At 35.5% G+C, this 21,640-nt stretch overlaps 1 protein-coding gene and 1 long non-coding RNA gene across 2 annotated transcripts in view; both read left to right on the top strand.

Moving 5' to 3' along the window:
- Positions 1-21,640, top strand: part of arsh (arylsulfatase H) — a 52,064-nt gene that overhangs the window by 8,010 nt on the left and 22,414 nt on the right. The gene's annotated exons all lie outside the window — the stretch shown is intronic.
- LOC147842488 (uncharacterized) lies at positions 11,513-20,993 on the top strand. The gene is made up of 3 exons (XR_015500102.1): positions 11,513-11,603; positions 12,084-14,559; positions 20,884-20,993. It is a non-coding gene; the product is annotated as an uncharacterized LOC147842488 (long non-coding RNA).

Here is a 21,640-nt window from a genome sequence, read left to right as displayed (position 1 = left end):
AAGGTTAGGGTCATTTTATGGTTTTTAAGCTTTATAGCGCCACCATGTGGCCAAAGTCCGCTGTTTTTGCACTGTCACATCAAATTGAGCTTATGCATGTGTGTACCAAGTTTGGTGATGATATCTCATTCCGTTTAAAAGTTATAGCTCCAATTAGCATTTAGCTTCAATTAGCATCGAACATTGTTGTGTACTGTTTCGAGTGAGAATAAAAATGTCAAAATTTTTTTGATAATTATTGATATTCAGTGTCCAGAGAACATTTGAGAGCTGGTTTGGTTTAGATTGAGTGAAAAACCTAGGACTAGTTCGCAAAAGTAGGTTTCGGATAAATCGCGATGTAGCGGGAAAACGGTGCGTCGTAGAGCAAAAATTTCTGGTATACACTTTTGTTCAGGTTAACCCAAGGATTCAAAAAATGTAAAGTTTTTGAGTTTACGACAAACGGTGAACGTATAGCGGCCAAAAATGTCCAAAAAGTGTTTTTTTGGCGCCATAGCGCCACCTATGGTCTGATTTGGCTGATCTTTGGCCAGAACGTAGTGTACCGGGGTACTACCATCTGGCCAAGTTTCAGCTCTCTCGGCCTTACGGTTTGGTCTGGGCAATAGTGACTTCGGCAGAATAATAATAATAATAATAATAATAATAATAATAAAAATCTTAACAAAAACAATAGGGTTTCAGCGCTTCGCGCTTGACCCCCTAAATATAGCTGCAAGCAGCAATTAACGGGGGTCAAGCGGTTTAGCAGGGTAAGGTCATATAGCAGTTAGGACGCCTGTAAGTAGTTTATTCGACAACGAAATATATGATTAGAGTGTTAAAGTTTATATATTGAGCTAACAAATGTTTGATTAAACACTCCAGAGAAGCAACTTCGATTTTTACATATTGACAAATTTTTAATGAACATTTCGAGTGACCACTTTTATGTCAAAGCGTTCAGTATAAGCAGCCCTAAGATATAATGTGTAGATCGAGTTATGGCACCTTAGACAAAGACACAGCATGTCAAATTTCTAGTTAATCAGATAAATGGTTACTCAGATACAGTGATTTTACAATGTATAGCGCCACCATGTGGCCAATGTCTACGAGTTTCATGCTATGACCTCTGATTAACCTCTTGCATATGTGTGATAAGTTTGGTGTAGATATTTCAATCCATTCATGAGTTATGGCTATTTTAGCTCTTCCCAACAAAAATAACAAAACTATATAACTATATAAACTAATAATTTTGTGTTTTATTAAAAGAATTTAAAAATCTACAGAGTAAAAAGTGTGACAAGCTTTGACTAAATTTGATCTTAAATGCATTAACTGTGTTCATGTCATTTCAATTTGGAATTCATAATGCATTACATAACATTACATCACATTCTTTGCTACAGAGCAGTAAAATAAACTATAAACTATAAGTGGTCTGTTACTACCATCTAGAAGCCACAGTTGTGATTTTCTTTACACATGTTTTAAAACAATGTGTTTAATCATAGAACCAGTTTTACCTATTAGAATTATTATGAAGAGGTTAACTGGGACCAAATTGGATGTTTAATGCATAGCAGTGTTTACATCAGGTCAAAATATGATTCAGAATGATCCTAAATGCAATTTCCCTGACTTTAAACTCAAAAAATGTAAAACAACAAAGGTATGCAAATGTTTTGAACAATAAATAAGTGGTCTTGTTGTGACATCTAGTGGTTAGAAATGGTAGGTGACAGTTAAAAGTCTGTGTTATAGTGGCTAAAATGATAGAATATTGAAAATATGTGTTTTTGAGACCTTTAAACATCCAAGATGGACAAAAAAAATAACTTATAAATCATTTCAGTGATAAGTGTGTAAATGAAGAACATTTACTTCATTTTTAAGCCATTTTAGCATGTTTTTAGAACCATTTTCACTATTATAGCGCCACCTATTGCCCAATCTCCACAAAATTTTGCATGTTTATTCACATTGATATGCCACATCTGCTCACCAGTTTCTGTGATGTTTTGGGTTTTCCTTATTGGTTGACAGGCATGTAGGTTCGTGTAGACACGCCCCTTTTGTAAATGAGCCAGTTACAGCTATCTAAAATGGAAAGTTCAACTTTTTTTTGATAATTATTGATCTACTCAGTCCAGAGGTTCATACAACACTGGTTTCGTTGCGATTGAGTTAAAAACCAGGGACTAGTTTGCAAAAGTAGGTTTTGATTATATTGATGGTTTTTTAATGAACAGTTTGAGTAACAGCAGTGGTTTTAGTGTCAAACTGTTCGGTATGAGCAGACCTATCATATGATATGTAGATTAAGTGTTTTTTGTGAAATAGTATGTAAATGAAGCAAATTTACTTTATTTTTAAGCGATTTAGCATTATTTAAAGACTATTTTTGCTATTATAGCGCCACCTATGGTTTGATCTTCACAAAATTTTGCAAGTTTCATCTCGTTGATATGCCACATGTGCTCACCAATTTCTGTGATGTTTTGGGCTTTCCTTATTGGTTTACAGGCATGTAGGTTAGTGTGGACACGCCCCTTTTGTAAATTAGCCTGTTACAGCTAGCCAAAGTGAAAAGTTCAACTTTTTTTTGATAATTATTGATCAACACAGTCCAGAGATTCCAGCAACACTGGTTTCGTTGCGATTGAGTGAAAAACCAGGGACTAGTTCGTAAAAGTAGGTTTTTCCTATATTGATGAATATTTAACGAACGGTGTAAGTGACAGCAGTGGTTTGAGTGTCAAACTGTTCGGTATGAGCAGACCTATGATATGATATGTATTTTGTGTGGTTACGCAAAAGGTTGTGTGATACACAACCCATTACACACTAAAAATACTTAAAATCGCCCCCTAGTGGCCGATTTCTTTCAAAATTCTTACACACCTCTAGGACCGTGAGTCGAACATGCCCAGCGAGTTTCGTTTCGATCACTCATCGTTAACCTTGTTAAATGGCTGCTCAATTTTAATTGGCCAATGGCGGCCATGTTTTTTGAGATATGCCAATCTCCTTATAGTATGTTATGACAACTTGGTCAAAGACACTGCATGCCAAATTTCAAGCTGATCAGACTAATGGCTGTAAGGTTAGAGTAATTTTTAAGTTTTTTTAGCTTTATAGCGCCACCATGCGGCCAAAGTCTGCGGGTTTTGCAGTGTCACCTCAAATTGAGCTTATGCATGTGTGTATCAAGTTTGGTGATGATATCTCATTTCGTTCAAAAGTTATAGCTCCAATTAGCATTTAGCTTCAATTAGCATTGAACATTGTTGTGTACTGTTTCGCGTGAGAATAAAAATGTCAACTTTTTTTTGATAATTATTGATATTCAGTGTCCAGAGAACATTTGAGAGCTGGTTTGGTTTAGATTGAGTGTAAAACCTAGGACTAGTTCGCAAAAGTAGGTTTCGGACAAATGGCGATGTAGCGGGAAAACGGTGCGTCGTAGAGCAAAAATTTCTGGTATACACTTTTGTTCACGTTAACCCAAGGATTCAAAAAATGTAAAGTTTTTGAGTCTACGACAAACGGTGAACGTATAGCGGCCAAAAATGTCCAAAAAGAGTTTTTTTGGCGCCATAGCGCCACCTATGGTCTGATTTGGCTGATCTTTGGCCAGAACGTAGTGTACCGGGGTACTACCATCTGGCCAAGTTTCAGCTCTCTCGGCCTTACGGTTTGGTCTGGGCAATAGTGACTTCGGCAGAATAATAATAATAATAATAATAATAATAATAATAAAAATCTTAACAAAAACAATAGGGTTTCAGCGCTTCGCGCTTGACCCCCTAAATATAGCTGCAAGCAGCAATTAACGGGGGTCAAGCAGTTTAGCAGGGTAAGGTCATATAGCAAGTAGGATGCCTGTAAGTAGTTTATTCGACAACGAAATATACGATTAGAGTGTTAAAGTTTATAGATTGAGCTGACAAATGTTTGTTTAAACACTCCAGAGAAGCAACTTCGATTTTTACATATTGACAAATTTTTAATGAACATTTCGAGTGACCGCTATTATGTCAAAGTGACCAGTATAAGCAGCCCTATGATATATTGTGTAGATCGAGTCATGGCACCTTAGACAAAGACACGACATGTCAAATTTTAAGTTAATCAGATAAATGGTTACTCAGATACAGTGATTTTACAATGTATAGCGCCATCATGTGGCCATTGTCCATGAGTTTTATGCTATGACTTTAGACTGACCTCTTGCATATGTGTAACAAGTTTGGTGAAGATATTTTAATTCATTCATGAGTTATGGCTATTTTAGCTCTTCTTAATAAAAATGAAAAAAGAGCAGTGAATAAGCTATTAATGATCTCCTACTGCCATCTAGTGGCCACAGTGTAATTTATTTATGTGATTACAGCCATTTAGGTGTGCATAAACATATCCCTTCTATAATTGAGCATGTTCTAACTGTATAAATTGAAAATTTTGTGTTTTATTAAAATAATTATAAATCTACAGAGTAAAAAGTGTGAAAAGTTTTAACTAAATTTGATCTTAAATGGATTAACTGTGTTCATGCCATGTCAGTTTGGGATTCAGAATGCATTACATAACATTACATTACATTCTTTGCTATAGAGCAGTAAAATAAACAATAAGTGGTCTGTTACTGCCATCTAGAAGCCACAGTTGTGATTTTCTTTACACATGTTTTAAAACAATGTGTTTAATCATAGAACCAGTTTTACCTATTAGAATTATTATGAAGAGGTTAACTGGGACCAAATTAGATGTTTAATGCATAACAGTGTTTACATCAGGTCAAAATATGATTCAGAATGATCCTAAATGCAATTTCCCTGACTTTAAACTCAAAAAATGTAAAACAACAAAGGTATGCAAATGTTTTGAACAATAAATAAGTGGTCTTGTTGTGACATCTAGTGGTTAGAAATGGTAGGTGACAGTTAAAAGTCTGTGTTATAGTGGCTAAAATGATAGAATATTGAAAATATGTGTTTTTGAGACCTTTAAACATCCAAGATGGACAAAAAAAAAAAACTTATAAATCATTTCAGTGATAAGTGTGTAAATGAAGCACATTTACTTCATTTTTAAGCCATTTTAGCATGTTTTTAGAACCATTTCCACTATTATAGCGCCACCTATTGCCCAATCTCCACAAGATTTTGCATGTTTATTCACATTGATATGCCACATCTGCTCACCAATTTCTGTGATGTTTTGGGTTTTCCTTATTGGTTTACAGGCATGTAGGTTCGTGTAGACACGCCCCTTTTGTTAATGAGCCTGTTACAGCTATCTAAAATGGAAAGTTCAACTCTTTTTTGATAATTATTGATCTACTCAGTCCAGAGGTTCATACAACACTGGTTTCGTTGCGATTGAGTTAAAAACCAGGGACTAGTTCGCAAAAGTAGGTTTTGTTTATATTGATGGTTTTTTAATGAACAGTTTGAGTAACAGCAGTGGTTTTAGTGTCAAACTGTTCAGTATGAGCAGACCTATCATATGATATGTAGATTAAGTGTTTTTTGTGAAATAGTGTGTAAATGAAGCAAATTTACTTTATTTTTAAGCGATTTAGCATTATTTAAAGACTATTTTTGCAATTATAGCGCCACCTATGATTTGATCTTCACAAAATTTTGCAAGTTTCATCTCATTGATATGGCACACGTGCTCACCAATTTCTGTGATGTTTTGGGCTTTCCTTATTGGTTTACAGGCATGTAGGTTCGTGTGGACACGCCCCTTTTGTAAATGAGCCTGTTACAGCTAGCGAAAGTGAAAAGTTCAACTTTTTTTTGATAATTATTGATCTACACAGTCCAGAGATTCTAACAACACTCGTTTCGTCGCGATTGAGTGAAAAACCAGGGACTAGTTCGCAAAAGTAGGTTTTTCCTATATTGAGGAATATTTAACGAACGGTGTAAGTGACAGCAGTGGTTTTAGTGTCAAACTGTTCGGTATGAGCAGGCCTATCATATGATATGTATTTTGTGTGGTTGCGCAAAAGGTTGTGTGATACACAACTCATTACACATTAAAAATACGTAAAATCGCCCCCTAGTGGCCGATTTCTTTCAAAATTCTTACAGACCTCTAGGACCGTGAGTCGAACATGCCCAGCGAGTTTCGTTTTGATCACTCATCGTTAACCTTGTTAAATGGCTGCTCAATTTTAATTGGCCAATGGCGGCCATGTTTTTTGAGATATGCCAATGTCCTTATAGTATGTTATGACAACTTGGTCAAAGACACTGCATACTAAATTTCAAGCTGATTGGACTAGTGGCTGTAAGGTTAGAGTAATTTTTATGTTTTTTTAGCTTTATAGCGCCACCATGTGGCCAAAGTCTGCGGGTTTTGCAGTGTCACCTCAAATTGAGCTTATGCATGTGTGTACCAAGTTTGGTGATGATATCTCATTTCGTTCAAAAGTTATAGCTCCAATTAGCATTTAGCTTCAATTAGCATCGAACATTGTTGTGTACTGTTTCAAGTGAGAATAAAAATGTCAACTTTTTTTTGATAATTATTGATATTCAGTGTCCAGAGAACATTTGAGAGCTGGTTTGGTTTAGATTGAGTGTAAAACCTAGGACTAGTTCGCAAAAGTAGGTTTCGGACAAATCGCGATGTAGCGGGAAAACGGTGCGTCGTAGAGCAAAAATTTCTGCTATACACTTTTGTTCAGGTTAAGCCAAGGATTCAAAAAATGTAAAGTTTTTGAGTCTACGACAAACCGTGAACGAATAGCGGCTAAAAATGTCCAAAAAGTGTTTTTTTGACGCCATAGCGCCACCTATGGTCCGATTTGGCTGATCTTTGGCCAGAACGTAGTGTACCGGGGTACTACCATCTGGCCAAGTTTCAGCTCTCTCGGCCTTACGGTTTGGTCTGGGCAATAGTGACTTCGGCAGAATAATAATAATAATAATAATAATAATAATAATAATAATAATAATAAATATAGCTGCAAGCAGCAATTAACGGGGGTCAAGCAGTTTAGCAGGGTAAGGTCATATAGCAGTTAGGACGCCTGTAAGTAGTTTATTCGACAACGAAATATACGATTAGAGTGTTAAAGTTTATAGATTGAGCTAACAATCTATTTGATTAAACACTCCAGAGAAGCAACTTCGATTTTTACATATTGACAAATTTTTAATGAACATTTCGAGTGACCGCTTTTATGTCAAAGTGACCAGTATAAGCAGCCCTGTGATATAATGTGTAGATCGAGTCATGGCACCTTAGACAAAGACATGACATGTCAAATTTCTAGTTAATCAGATAAATGGTTACTCAGATACAGTGATTTTACAATGTATAGCGCCATCATGTGGCCAATGTCTGCGAATTTCATGCTATGACCTCTGATTAACCTCTTGCATATGTGTGACAAGTTTGGTGTAGATATTTCAATCCATTCATGAGTTATGGCTATTTTAGCTCTTCCCAACAAAAATGACAAAACTATATAACTATAAAAAACTAATAATTTCGTGTTTTAATAAAAGAATTTAAAAATCTACAGAGTAAAAGGTGTGACAAGCTTTGACAAAATTTAAACTTAAATGCATTAACTGTGTTCAGTTCATGTCAATTTGGGATTCAGAATGCATTACATAACATTACATCACATTCTTTGCTATAGAGCAGTAAAATAAACAATAAGTGGTCTGTTAATGCCATCTAGTTGCGACAGTTGTGATTTTTTTTACACATGTTTTAAAACAAGGTGTTTAATTATAGAACCAGTTTAGCCTATAAGAATTATTACACAGAGGTTAACTGGGACCAAATTAGATGTTTAATGCAAAGCAGTGTTTATATCAGGTCAAAATGTGATTCAGAATGATCCTAAATGCAATTTCCCTGACTTTAAACTCAAAAAAATGTAGAACAACAAAGGTATGCAAATGTTTTGAACAATAAATAAGTGGTCTTGTTGTGACATCTAGTGGTTAGAAATGGTAGGTGACAGTTAAAAGTCTGTGTTATAGTGGCTAAAATGATAGAATACTGAAAATATGTGTTTTTGAGACCTTTAAACATCCAAGATGGGCAAAAAAAACAACAACTTGTAAATCATTTCAGTGATAGGTGTGTAAATGAAGCACTTTTACTGCATTTTTAAGCCATTTTATGATGTTTTTAGAACCATTTCTACTATTATAGCGCCACCTATTGCCTGATCACCACAAAATTTTGCATGTTTAGTCGCATTGATATGCCACATGAGCTCATCAATTTCTGTGATGTTTTGGGTTTTCCTTATTGGTTTACAGGCATGTAGGTTCGTGTAGACACGCCCTTTTTTGTAAATGAGCCTGTTACAGCTATCTAAAATGAAAAGTTCAACTTTTTTTTGATAATTATTGATCTACTCAGTTCAGAGGTTCATACAACACTGGTTTCGTTGCGATTGAGTGAAAAACAAGGGACTAGTTCGCAAAAGTAGGTTTTGTTTATATTGATGGTTTTTTAATGATCGGTGTGAGTGACAGCAGTGGGTTTAGTGTCAAACTGTTCAGTATAAGCAGACCTATCATATGATATGTAGATTAAGTGTTTTTGTGAAATAGTGTTTAAATGAAGATCATTTACTTTATTTTTAAGCCATTTGGCATGTTTTTAAGACTCTTTTTGCTATTATAGCGCCACCTATGGTTTGATCTTCACAAAATTTTGCAAGTTTCTTTTCATTGATATGGCACATGGGCTCACCAATTTCTGTGATGTTATGAGTTTTCCTTATTGGTTTAGAGGCATGTAGGTTCGTGTGGACTCGCCCCTTTTGTAAATTAGCCTGTTACAGCTAGCGAAAGTGAAAAGTTCAACTTTTTTTTGATAATTATTGATCTACACAGTCCAGAGATTCTAACAACACTCGTTTCGTTGCGATTGAGTGAAAAACCAGGGACTAGTTTGCAAAAGTAGGTTTTTCCTATATTGATGCATATTTAACGAACGGTGTAAGTGACAGCAGTGGTTTTAGTGTCAAACTGTTTGGTATGAGCAGGCCTATCATATGATATGTATTTTGTGTGGTTGCGCAAAAGGTTGTGTGATACACAACCCATTACACACTAAAAATACGTAAAATCGCCCCCTAGTGGCCGATTTCTTTCAAAATTCTTACAGACCTCTAGGACCGTGAGTCGAACATGCCCAGCGAGTTTCGTTTTGATCACTCATTGTTAACCTTGTTAAATGGCTGCTCAATTTTAATTGGCCAATGGCGGCCATGTTTTTTGAGATATGCCAATGTCCTTATAGTATGTTATGACAACTTGGTTAAAGACACTGCATGCCAAATTTCAAGCTGATCGGACGAATGGCTGTAAGGTTAGAGTAATTTTTATGTTTTTTTAGCTTTATAGCGCCACCATGTGGCCAAAGTCTGCGGGTTTTGCAGTGTCACCTCAAATTGAGCTTATGCATGTGTGTACCAAGTTTGGTGATGATATCTCATTTCGTTCAAAAGTTATAGCTCCAATTAGCATTTAGCTTCAATTAGCATTGAACATTGTTGTGTACTGTTTCGAGTGAGAATGAAAATGTCAACTTTTTTTTGATAATTATTGATATTCAGTGTCCAGAGAACATTTGAGAGCTGGTTTGATTTAGATTGAGTGTAAAACCTAGGACTAGTTCGCAAAAGTAGGTTTCGGATAAATCGCGATGTAGCGGGAAAACGGTGCGTCGTAGAGCAAAAATTTCTGCTATACACTTTTGTTCAGGTTAACCCAAGGATTCAAAAAATGTAAAGTTTTTGAGTCTACGACAAACGGTGAACGAATAGCGGCAAAAAATGTCCAAAAAGTGTTTTTTTGGCGCCATAGCGCCACCTATGGTCCGATTTGGCTGATCTTTGGCCAGAACGTAGTGTACCGGGGTACTACCATCTGGCCAAGTTTCAGCTCTCTCGGCCTTACGGTTTGGTCTGGGCAATAGTGACTTCGGCAGAATAATAATAATAATAATAATAATAATAATAAATATAGCTGCAAGCAGCAATTAACGGGGGTCAAGCGGTTTAGCAGGGTAAGGTCATATAGCAGTTAGGACGCCTGTAAGTAGTTTATTCGACAACAAAATATACGATTAGAGTGTTAAAGTTTATAGATTGAGCTAACAAATGTTTGATTAAACACTCCAGAGAAGCAACTTCGATTTTTACATATTGACAAATTTTTAATGAACATTTCGAGTGACCGCTTTTATGTCAAAGTGACCAGTATAAGCAGCCCTATGATATAATGTGTAGATTGAGTCATGGCACCTTGGACAAAGACACGACATGTCAAATTTTAAGTTAATCAGATAAATGGTTACTCAGATACAGTGATTTTACAATGTATAGCGCCATCATGTGGCCAATGTCTACGAGTTTTATGCTATGACCTTAGACTGACCTCTTGCATATGTGTAACAAGTTTGGTGAAGATACTTTAATTCATTCATGAGTTATGGCTATTTTAGCTCTTCTTAATAAAAATGACAAAAGAGCAGTGAATAAGCTATTAGTGATCTCCTACTGCCATCTAGTGGCCACAGTGTAATTTATTTATGTGATTACAGCCATTCAGGTGTGCATAAACATATCCCTTCTATAATTGAGCATGTTCTAACTATATAAAATGAAAAATTTGTATTTTATTAAAATAATTAAAAATCTACAGAGTAAAAAGTGTGAAAAGCTTTAACTAAATTTGATCTTAAATGCATTAACTGTGTTCCTGCCATGTCAGTTTGGGATTCAGAATGCATTACATAACATTACATTACATTCTTTGCTACAGAGCAGTAAAATAAACAATAAGTGGTCTGTTACTGCCATCTAGAAGCCAGAGTTGTGATATTCTTTACATATGTTTTAAAACAATGTGTTTAATCATAGAACCAGTTTTACATATTAGAATTATTATGAAGAGGTTAACTGGGACCAAATAAGATGTTTAATGCATAGCAGTGTTTACATCAGGTCAAAATATGATTCAGAATGATCCTAAATGCAATTTCCCTGACTTTAAACTCAAAAAATGTAAAACAACAAAGGTATGCAAATGTTTTGAACAATAAATAAGTGGTCTTGTTGTGACATCTAGTGGTTAGAAATGGTAGGTGACAGTTAAAAGTCTGTGTTATAGTGGCTAAAACGATAGAATATTGAAAATGTGTTTTTGAGACCTTTAAACATCCAAGATGGACAAAAAATAACTTATAAATCATTTCAGTGATAAGTGTGTAAATGAAGCACATTTACTTCATTTTTAAGCCATTTTAGCATGTTTTTAGAACCATTTCCACTATTATAGCGCCACCTATTGCCCAATCTCCACAAGATTTTGCATGTTTATTCACATTGATATGCCACATCTGCTCACCAATTTCTGTGATGTTTTGGGTTTTCCTTATTGGTTTACAGGCATGTAGGTTCGTGTAGACACGCCCCTTTTGTAAATGAGCCTGTTACAGCTATCTAAAATGGAAAGTTCAACTTTTTTTTGATAATTATTGATCTACTCAGTCCAGAGATTCATACAACACTGGTTTCGTTGCGATTGAGTTAAAAACCAGGGACTAGTTCGCAAAAGTAGGTTTTGTTTATATGGATGGTTTTTTAATGAACAGTTTGAGTAACAGCAGTGGTTTTAGTCTCAAACTGTTCAGTATGAGCAGACCTCTCATATGATATGTAGATTGAGTGTTTTTTGTGAAATAGTGTGTAAATGAAGCAAATTTGCTTTATTTTTAAGCGATTTAGCATTATTTAAAGACTATTTTTGCTATTATAGCGCCACCTATGGTTTGATCTTCACAAAATTTTGCACGTTTCTTCTCGTTGATATGCCACATGTGCTTACCAATTTATGTGATGTTTTGAGTTTTCCCTATTGATCTACAGGCATGTAGGTTCGTGTGGACACGCCCCTTTTGTAAAGGACCCTGTTACAGCTAGCCAAAGTGAAAAGTTCAACTTTTTTTTGATAATTATTGATCAACACAGTCCAGAGATTCCAACAACAGTGGTTTCATCGCGATTGAACTAAAAACAAGGGACTAGTTCGCAAAAGTAGTTTTTTCCTATATTGATGAATATTTAACGAACGATGTAAGTGACAGCAGTGGTTTGAGTGTCAAACTGTTCGGTATGAGCAGGCCTATCATATGATATGTATTTTGTGTGGTTGCGCAAAAGGTTGTGTGATACACAACCCATTACACACTAAAAATACGTAAAATCGCCCCCTAGTGGCCGATTTCTTTCAAAATTCTTACAGACCTCTAGGACCATGAGTCGAACATGCCCAGCGAGTTTCGTTTTGATCACTCATCGTTAACCTTGTTAAATGGCTGCTCAATTTTAATTGGCCAATGGCGGCCATGTTTTTTGAGATATGCCAATGTCCTTATAGTATGTTATGACAAGTTGGTCAAAGACACTGCATGCCAAATTTCAAGCTGATCGGACTAATGGCTGTAAGGTTAGAGTAATTTATATGTTTTTTTAGCTTTATAGCGCCACCATGTGGCCAAAGTCTGCGGGTTTTGCAGTGTCACCTCAAATTGAACTTATGCATGTGTGTACCAAGTTTGGTGATGATGTCTCATTTAGTTCAAAAGTTATAGCTCCAATTAGCATTTAGCTTCAATTAGCGTCGAACGTTGTTGTGTACTGTTTCGAGTGAGAATAAAAATGTCAACTTTTTTTTGATAATTATTGATATTCAGTGTCCAGAGAACATTTGAGAGGTGGTTTGGTTTAGATGGAGTGTAAAACCTAGGACTAGTTTGCAAAAGTAGGTTTCGGACAAATCGCGATGTAGCGGGAAAACGGTGCGTCGTAGAGCAAAAAGTTCAGCTGTGCACTTTTGTTGGGGCTAACCCAAGGATTGAAAAAATGTAAAGTTTTTGAGTCTACGACAAACGGTGAACGTATAGCGGTCAAAAATGTCCAAAATCTTGGTTTTTGGCGCCATAGCGCCACCTATGGTCCGATTTGGTTGATCTTTGGTGAGAACGTAGTGTACCGGAGTACTACCATCTGGCCAAGTTTCAGCTCTCTCGGCCTTACGGTTTGGTCTGGGCAATAGTGACTTCGGCAGAATAATAATAATAAATATAGCTGCAAGCAGCAATTAACGGGGGTCAAGCAGTTTAGCAAGGTAAGGTCATATAGCAGTTAGGACGCCTGTAAGTAGTTTATTCGACAACGAAATATACGATTAGAGTGTTAAAGTTTATAGATTGAGCTAACAAATGTTTGATTAAACACTCCAGAGAAGCAACTTCGATTTTTACATATTGACAAATTTTTAATGAACATTTCGAGTGATCGCTTTTATGTCAAAGTGACCAGTATAAGCAGCCCTGTGATATAATGTGTAGATCGAGTCATGGCACCTTAGACAAAGACACGACATGTCAAAATTCTAGTTAATCAGATAAATGGTTACTCAGATACAGTGATTTTACAATGTATAGCGCCATCATGTGGCTAATGTCTACGAATTTCATGCTATGACCTCTGATTAACCTCTTGCATATGTGTAACAAGTTTGGTGTAGATATTTCAATCCATTCATGAGTTGTGGCTATTTTAGCTCTTCCCAACAAAAATGACAAAACTATATAACTATATAAACTAATAATTTTGTGTTTTATTAAAAGAATTTAAAAATCTACAGAGTAAAAGGTGTGACAAGCTTTGACAAAATTTAATCTTAAATGCATTAACTGTGTTCAGTTCATGTCAATTTGGGATTCAGAATGCATTACATAACATAACATCACATTCTTTGCTACAGAGCAGTAAAATAAACTTTAAACTATAAGTGGTCTGTTAATGCCATCTAGTTGCGACAGTTGTGATTTTCTTTACACATGTTTTAAAACAAGGTGTTTAATTATAGAACTAGTTTAGCCTATAAGAATTATTACACATAGGTTAACTGTGACCAAATTAGATGTTTAATGCATAGCACTGTTTATATCAGGTCAAAATGTGATTCAGAATGATCCTAAATGCAATTTCCCTGACTTTAAACTCAAAAAAATGTAGAACAACAAAGGTATGCAAATATTATGAACAATAAATAAGTGGTCTTGTTGTGACATCTAGTGGTTAGAAATGGTAGGTGACAGTTAAAAGTCTGTGTTATAGTGGCTAAAATAATAGAATATTGAAAATATGTGTTTTTGAGACCTTTAAACATCCAAGATGGGCAAAAAAAACCTTGTAAATCATTTCAGTGATAAGTGTGTAAATGAAGCACATTTACTGCATTTTTAAGCCATTTTATGATGTTTTTAGAACCATTTCCACTATTATAGCGCCACCTATTGCCTGATCACCACAAAATTTTGCATGTTTATTCGCATTGATATGCCACATGAGCTCATCAATTTCTGTGATGTTTTGGATTTTTCTTATTGGTTTACAGGCATGTAGGTTTGTGTAGACACGCCCCTTTCGTAAATAAGCCTGTTACAGCTATCTAAAATGGAAAGTTCAACTTTTTTTTGATAATTATTGATCTACTCAGTCCAGAGGTTCATTTATCACTGGTTTCGTTGCGATTGAACTAAAAACCAGGGACTAGTTCGCAAAAGTATGTTTTGTACATATTGATGGTTTTTTTAATGATCGGTGTGAGTGACAGCAGTGGGTTTAGTGTCAAACTGTTCAGTATGAGCAGACCTATCATTTGATATGTAGATTAAGTGTTTTTGTGAAATAGTGTTTAAATGAAGCACATTTACTTTATTTTTACGCCATTTGGCATGTTTTTAAGACTATTTTTGCTATTATAGCGCCACCTATGGTTTGATCTTCACAAAATTTTGCAAGTTTCTTCTCATTGATATGGCACATGTGCTCACCAATTTCTGTGATGTTGTGAGTTTTCCTTATTGGTTTACAGGCATGTAGGTTCGTGTGGACACGCCCCTTTTGTTAATGAGCCTGTTACAGCTAGTCAAAGTGAAAAGTTCAACTTTTTTTTGATAATTATTGATCTACACAGTCCAGAGATTCTAACAACACTCGTTTTGTTGCGATTGAACTAAAAACCAGGGACTAGTTCGCAAAAGTAGGTTTTTCCTATATTGATGAATATTTAACGAACGGTGTGACTGACAGCAGTGGTTTTAGTGTCAAACTGTTCGGTATGAGCAGGCCTATCATATGATATGTATTTTGTGTGGTTTTGCAAAAGGTTGTGTGATACACAACCCATTACACCATAAAATTGCGTAAAATCGCCCCCTAGTGGCCGATTTCTTTCAAATTTCTTACAGACCTCTAGGTCCATAAGTCAAACATACCCAGCGAGTTTTGTTCTGATCGCTCATCGTTAACCTTGCTAAATGGCTGCACAATTTTAATTGGCTAATGGCGGCCATGTTTTTTGAGATGTGTCATTGTCCTTATAATATGTTATGGCAAACTGGTCAAAGACACTGCATGCCAAATTTCAAGCTGATCGGACTAATGGTTGTAAGGTTATAGTCATTTTATGGTTTTTAAGCTTTATAGCGCCACCATGTGGCCAAAGTCCGCTGTTTTTACACTGTCACCTCAAAATGAGCTTATACATGTGTGTACCAAGTTTGGTGATGATATCTCATTCCGTTCAAAAGTTATAGCTCCAATTAGCATTTAGCTTCAATTAGCATCGAAAATTGTTGTGTACTGTTTCGAGTGAGAATAAAAATGTCAACTTTTTTTTGATAATTATTGATATTCAGTGTCCAGAGAACATTTGAGAGCTGGTTTGGTTTAGATTGAGTGAAAAACCTAGGACTAGTTCGTAAAAGTAGGTTTCGGAAAAATCGCGATGTAGCGGGAAAACGGTGCGTCTCAGAGCAAAAATTTCTGCTATACACTTTTGTTCAGGTTAACCCAAGGATTCAAAAAATGTAAAGTTTTTGAGTCTACGACAAACGGTGAACGATAAGCGGCCAAAAATGTCCAAAAAGTGTTTTTTTGGCGCCATAGCGCCACCTATGGTCTGATTTGGCTGATCTTTGGCCAGAACGTAGTGTACCGGGGTACTACCATCTGGCCAAGTTTCAGCTCTCTCGGCCTTACGGTTTGGTCTGGGCAATAGTGACTTCGGCAGAATAATAATAATAATAATAATAATAAAAATCTTAACAAAAACAATAGGGTTTCAGCGCTTCGCGCTTGACCCCCTAAATATAGCTGCAAGCAGCAATTAACGGGGGTCAAGCAGTTTAGCAGGGTAAGGTCATATAGCAGTTAGGACGCCTGTAAGTAGTTTATTCGACAATGAAATATACGATTAGAGTGTTAGAGTTTATAGATTGAGCTAACAAATATTTGATAAAACATTCCAGAAAAGCAATTTCAGTTTTTACATATTGACAAATTTTTTATGAACATTTCGAGTGACCGCTTTTATGTCAAAGTGACCAGTATAAGCAGCCCTATGATATAATGTGTAGATCGAGTCATGGCACCTTAGACAAAGACACATCATTTCAAATTTCAAGTTAATCTGATTAATGTTTACTAAGATTCGGTGATTTTACAATGTATAGCGCCACCATGTGGCCAATGTCTACGAGTTTTATGCTATGACCTTAGACTGACCTCTTACATATGTGTAACAAGTTTGGTGAAGATATTTTAATTCCTTCATGAGTTATGGCTATTTTAGCTCTTCTTAATAAAAATGACAAAAGAGCAGTGAATAAGCTATTAGTGATCTCCTACTGCCATCTAGTGGCCACGGTGTAATTTATTTATGTGATTACAGCCATTTAGGTGTGCATAAACATATCCCTTCTATAATTGAGCATATTTTAACTATATAAAAAGAAAATTTTGTATTTTATTAAAATAATTAAAAATCTACAGAGTAAAATGTGTGACAAACTTTGACTAAATTTGATCTTAAATGCATTAACTGTGTTCATGCCATGTCAGTTTGGGATTCAGAATGCATTACACAACATTACATTACATTCTTTGCTACAGAGCAGTAAAATAAACAATAAGTGTTCTGTTACTGCCATCTAGAAGCCACAGTTGTGATTTTCTTTATATATGTTTTAAAACAAGGTGTTTAATTATAGAAGCAGTTTTACCTATTAGAATTATTATGAAGAGGTTAACTGGGACCAAATTAGATGTTTAATACATAACAGTGTTTACATCAGGTCAAAATATGATTCAGAATTATCCTAAATGCAATTTCCCTGACTTTAAACTTAAAAAATGTAAAACAACAAAGGTATGCAAATGTTTTGAACAATAAATAAGTGGTCTTGTTGTGACATCTAGTGGTTAGAAATGGTAGGTGACAGATAAAAGTCTGTGTTATAGTGGCTAAAATGATAGAATATTGAAAATATGTGTTTTTGAGACCTTTAAACATCCAAGATGGACAAAAAAAACAAACTTGTAAATCATTTCAGTGAGAAGTGTGTAAATGAAGCACATTTACTGCATTTTTAAGCCATTTTAGCATGTTTTTAGAACCATTTCCACTATTATAGCGCCACCTATTGCCCAATCTCCACAAAATTTTGCATGTTTATTCACATTGATATGCCACATCTGCTCACCAATTTCTGTGATACTTTCGGTTTTCCTTATTGGTTTACAGGCATGTAGGTTCGTGTAGACACGCCCCTTTTGTAAATGAGCCAGTTACAGCTATCTAAAATGGAAAGTTCAACTTTTTTTTGATAATTATTGATCTACTCAGTCCAGAGGATCATACAACACTGGTTTCATTGCGATTGAGTGAAAAACCAGGGACTAGTTCGCAAAAGTAGGTTTTGTTTATATTGATGGTTTTTTAATGAACAGTTTGAGTAACAGCAGTGGTTTTAGTGTCAAACTGTTCAGTATAAGCAGACCTATCATATGATATGTAGATTGAGTGTTTTTTGTGAAATAGTATGTAAATGAAGCACATTTACTTTATTTTTAAGCGATTTAGCATTATTTAAAGACTATTTTTGCTATTATAGCGCCACCTATGGTTTGATCTTCACAAAATTTTGCAAGTTTTATCTCGTTGATATGCAACATGTGCTTACCAATTTCTGTGATGTTTTGGGCTTTCCTTATTGGTTTACAGGCATGTAGGTTCGTGTGGACAAGCCCCTTTTGTAAATTAGCCTGTTACAGCTAGCCAAAGTGAAAAGTTCCACTTTTTTTTGATAATTATTGATCTACACAGTCCAGAGATTCCAACAACACTGGTTTCGTCGCGATTGAGTGAAAAACCAGGGACTAGTTCGCGAAAGTAGGTTTTTCCTCTATTGATGAATATTTAACGAACGGTGTAAGTGACAGCAGTGGTTTGAGTGTCAAACTGTTCGGTATGAGCAGGCCTATCATATGATATGTATTTTGTGTGGTTGCGCAAAAGGTTGTGTGATACACAACTCATTACACATTAAAAATACGTAAAATCGCCCCCTAGTGGCCGATTTCTTTCAAAATTCTTACAGACCTCTAGGACCGTGAGTCGAACATGCCCAGCGAGTTTCGTTTCGATCACTTATCGTTAACCTTGTTAAATGGCTGCTCAATTTTAATTGGCCAATGGCGGCCATGTTTATTGAGATATGCCAATGTCCTTATAGTATGTTATGACAACTTGGTCAAAGACACTGCATGCCAAATTTCAAGCTGATCGGACTAGTGGCTGTAAGGTTAGATTAATTTTTATGTTTTTTTAGCTTTATAGCGCCACCATGTGGCCAAAGTCTACGGGTTTTGCAGTGTCACCTCAAATTGAGCTTATGCATGTGTGTATCAAGTTTAGTGATGATATCTCATTTCGTTCAAAAGTTATAGCTCCAATTAGCATTTAGCTTCAATTAGCATTGAACATTGTTGGGTACTGTTTCGAGTGAGAATAAAAATGTCAACTTTTTTTTGATAATTATTGATATTCAGTGTCCAGAGAACATTTGAGAGCTGGTTTGGTTTAGATTGAGTGTAAAACCTAAGACTAGTTCGCAAAAGTAGGTTTCGGACAAATTGCGACGTAGCGGAAAAACGGTGCGTCGTAGAGCAAAAAGTTCAGCTGTGCACTTTTTTTGGGGCTAACCCAAGGATTGAAAAAATGTAAAGTTTTTGAGTCTACGACAAACGGTGAACGTATAGCGGTCAAAAATGTCCAAAATCTTGGTTTTTGGCGCCGTAGCGCCACCTATGGTCCGATTTGGTTGATCTTTGGTGAGAATGTAGTGTACCGGAGTACTACCATCTGGCCAAGTTTCAGCTCTCTCGGCCTTACGGTTTGGTCTGGGCAATAGTGACTTCGGCAGAATAATAATAATAATAATAATAATAATAATAAATATAGCTGCGAGCAGCAATTAACGGGGGTCAAGCAGTTTAGCAGGGTAAGGTCATATAGCAGTTAGGACGCCTGTAAGTAGTTTATTCGACAACGAAATATACGATTACAGTGTTAGAGTTTATAGATTGAGCTAACAAATATTTGATTAAACACTCCAGAGAAGCAACTTCGATTTTTACATATTGACAAATTTTTAATGAACATTTCGAGTGACCGCTTTTATGTCAAAGTGACCAGTATAAGCAGCCCTATGATATAATGTGTAGATCGAGTCATGGCACCTTAGACAAAGACACAGCATGTCAATTTTAAGTTAATCAGATAAATGGTTACACGGATACAGTGATTTTACAATGTATAGCGCCATCATGTGGCCAATGTCTACGAGTTTTATGCTATGACCTTAGACTGACCTCTTGCATATGTGTAACAAGTTTGGTGAAGATATTTTAATGCATTCATGAGTTATGGCTATTTTAGCTCTTCTTAATAAAAATGACAAAAGAGCAGTGAATAAGCTATTAATGATCTCCTACTGCCATCTAGTGGCCACGGTATAATTTATTTATGTGATTACAGCCATTTAGGTGTGCATAAACATATCCCTTCTATAATTGAGCATGTTCTAACTATATAAAATGAAAAATTTGTATTTTATTAAAATAATTAAAAATCTACAGAGTAAAAAGTGTGAAAGGCTTTAACTAAATTTGATCTTAAATGGATTTATTGTGTTCATGCCATGTCAGTTTGGGATTCAGAATGCATTACATTACATTACATTCTTTGCTATAGAGCAGTAAAATAAACAATAAGTGGTCTGTTACTGCCATCTAGAAGCCACAGTTGTGATTTTCTTTACATATGTTTTAAAACAATGTGTTTAATCATAGAACCAGTTTTACCTATTAGAATTATTATGAATAGGTTAACTGGGACCAAATTAGATGTTTAATGCATAACAGTGTTTACATCAGGTCAAAATGTGATTCAGAATGATCCTAAATGCAATTTCCCTGACTTTAAACTCAAAAAACAAAGGTATGCAAATGTTTTGAACAATAAATAAGTGGACTTGTTGTGACATCTAGTGGTTAAAAATGGTAGGTGACAGTTAAAAGTCTGTGTTATAGTGGCTAAAATGATAGAATATTGAAATTATGTGTTTTTGAGACCTTTAAACATCCAAGATGGACAAAAAAAAAAAACTTATAAATCATTTCAGTGATAAGTGTGTAAATGAAGCACATTTACTTCATTTTTAAGCCATTTTAGCATGTTTTTAGAACCATTTCTATTATTATAGCGCCACCTATTGCCCAATCTCCACAAGATTTTGCATGTTTATTCACATTGATATGACACATCTGCTCACCAACTTCTGTGATGTTTTGGGTTTTCCTTATTGGTTTACAGGCATGTAGGTTCGTGTAGACACGCCCCTTTTGTTAATGAGCCTGTTACAGCTATCTAAAATGGAAAGTTCAACTTTCTTTTGATAATTATTTATCTACTCAGGCCAGAGGTTCATACAACACTGGTTTCGTTGCGATTGAGTTAAAAACCAGGGACTTGTTTGCAAAAGTAGGTTTTGTTTATATTGATGGTTTTTTAATGAACAGTTTGAGTGACAGCAGTGGTTTTAGTGTCAAACTGTTCAGTATGAGCAGACCTATCATATGATATGTAGATTAAGCGTTTTTTGTGAAATAGTATGTAAATGAAGCAAATTTACTTTATTTTTAAGCAATTTAGCATTATTTAAAGACTATTTTTGCTATTATAGCGCCACCTATGGTTTGATCTTCACAAAATTTTGCAAGTTTTATCTCGTTGATATGCCACATGTGCTCACCAATTTCTGTGATGTTTTGAGCTTTCCTTATTGGTTTACAGGCATGTAGGTTCGTGTAGACACGCCCCTTTTGTAAATTAGCCTGTTACAGCTAGCCAAAGTGAAAAGTTCAACTTTTTTTTGATAATTATTGATCTACAAAGTCCAGAGATTCCAACAACACTGGTTTCGTCGCGATTGAGTGAAAAACCAGGGACTAGTTCGCAAAAGTAGGTTTTTCCTATATTGATGAATATTTAACGAACGGTGTGAGTGACAGCAGTGGTTTGAGTGTCAAACTGTTCGGTATGAGCAGGCCTATCATATGATATGTATTTTGTGTGGTTGCGCAAAAGGTTGTGTGATACACAACCCATTACACACTAAAAATACGTAAAATCGCCCCCTAGTGGCCGATTTCTTTCAAAATTCTTACAGACCTCTAGGA

The sequence above is a fragment of the Danio rerio genome, chromosome 9 (genome assembly GCF_052040795.2).
Source record: "Danio rerio strain M-AB ecotype USA chromosome 9, GRCz13ab, whole genome shotgun sequence".
NCBI classification, from domain to species: domain Eukaryota; kingdom Metazoa; phylum Chordata; class Actinopteri; order Cypriniformes; family Danionidae; genus Danio; species Danio rerio.
This window is presented reverse-complemented; position numbering and strand designations above follow the sequence as displayed.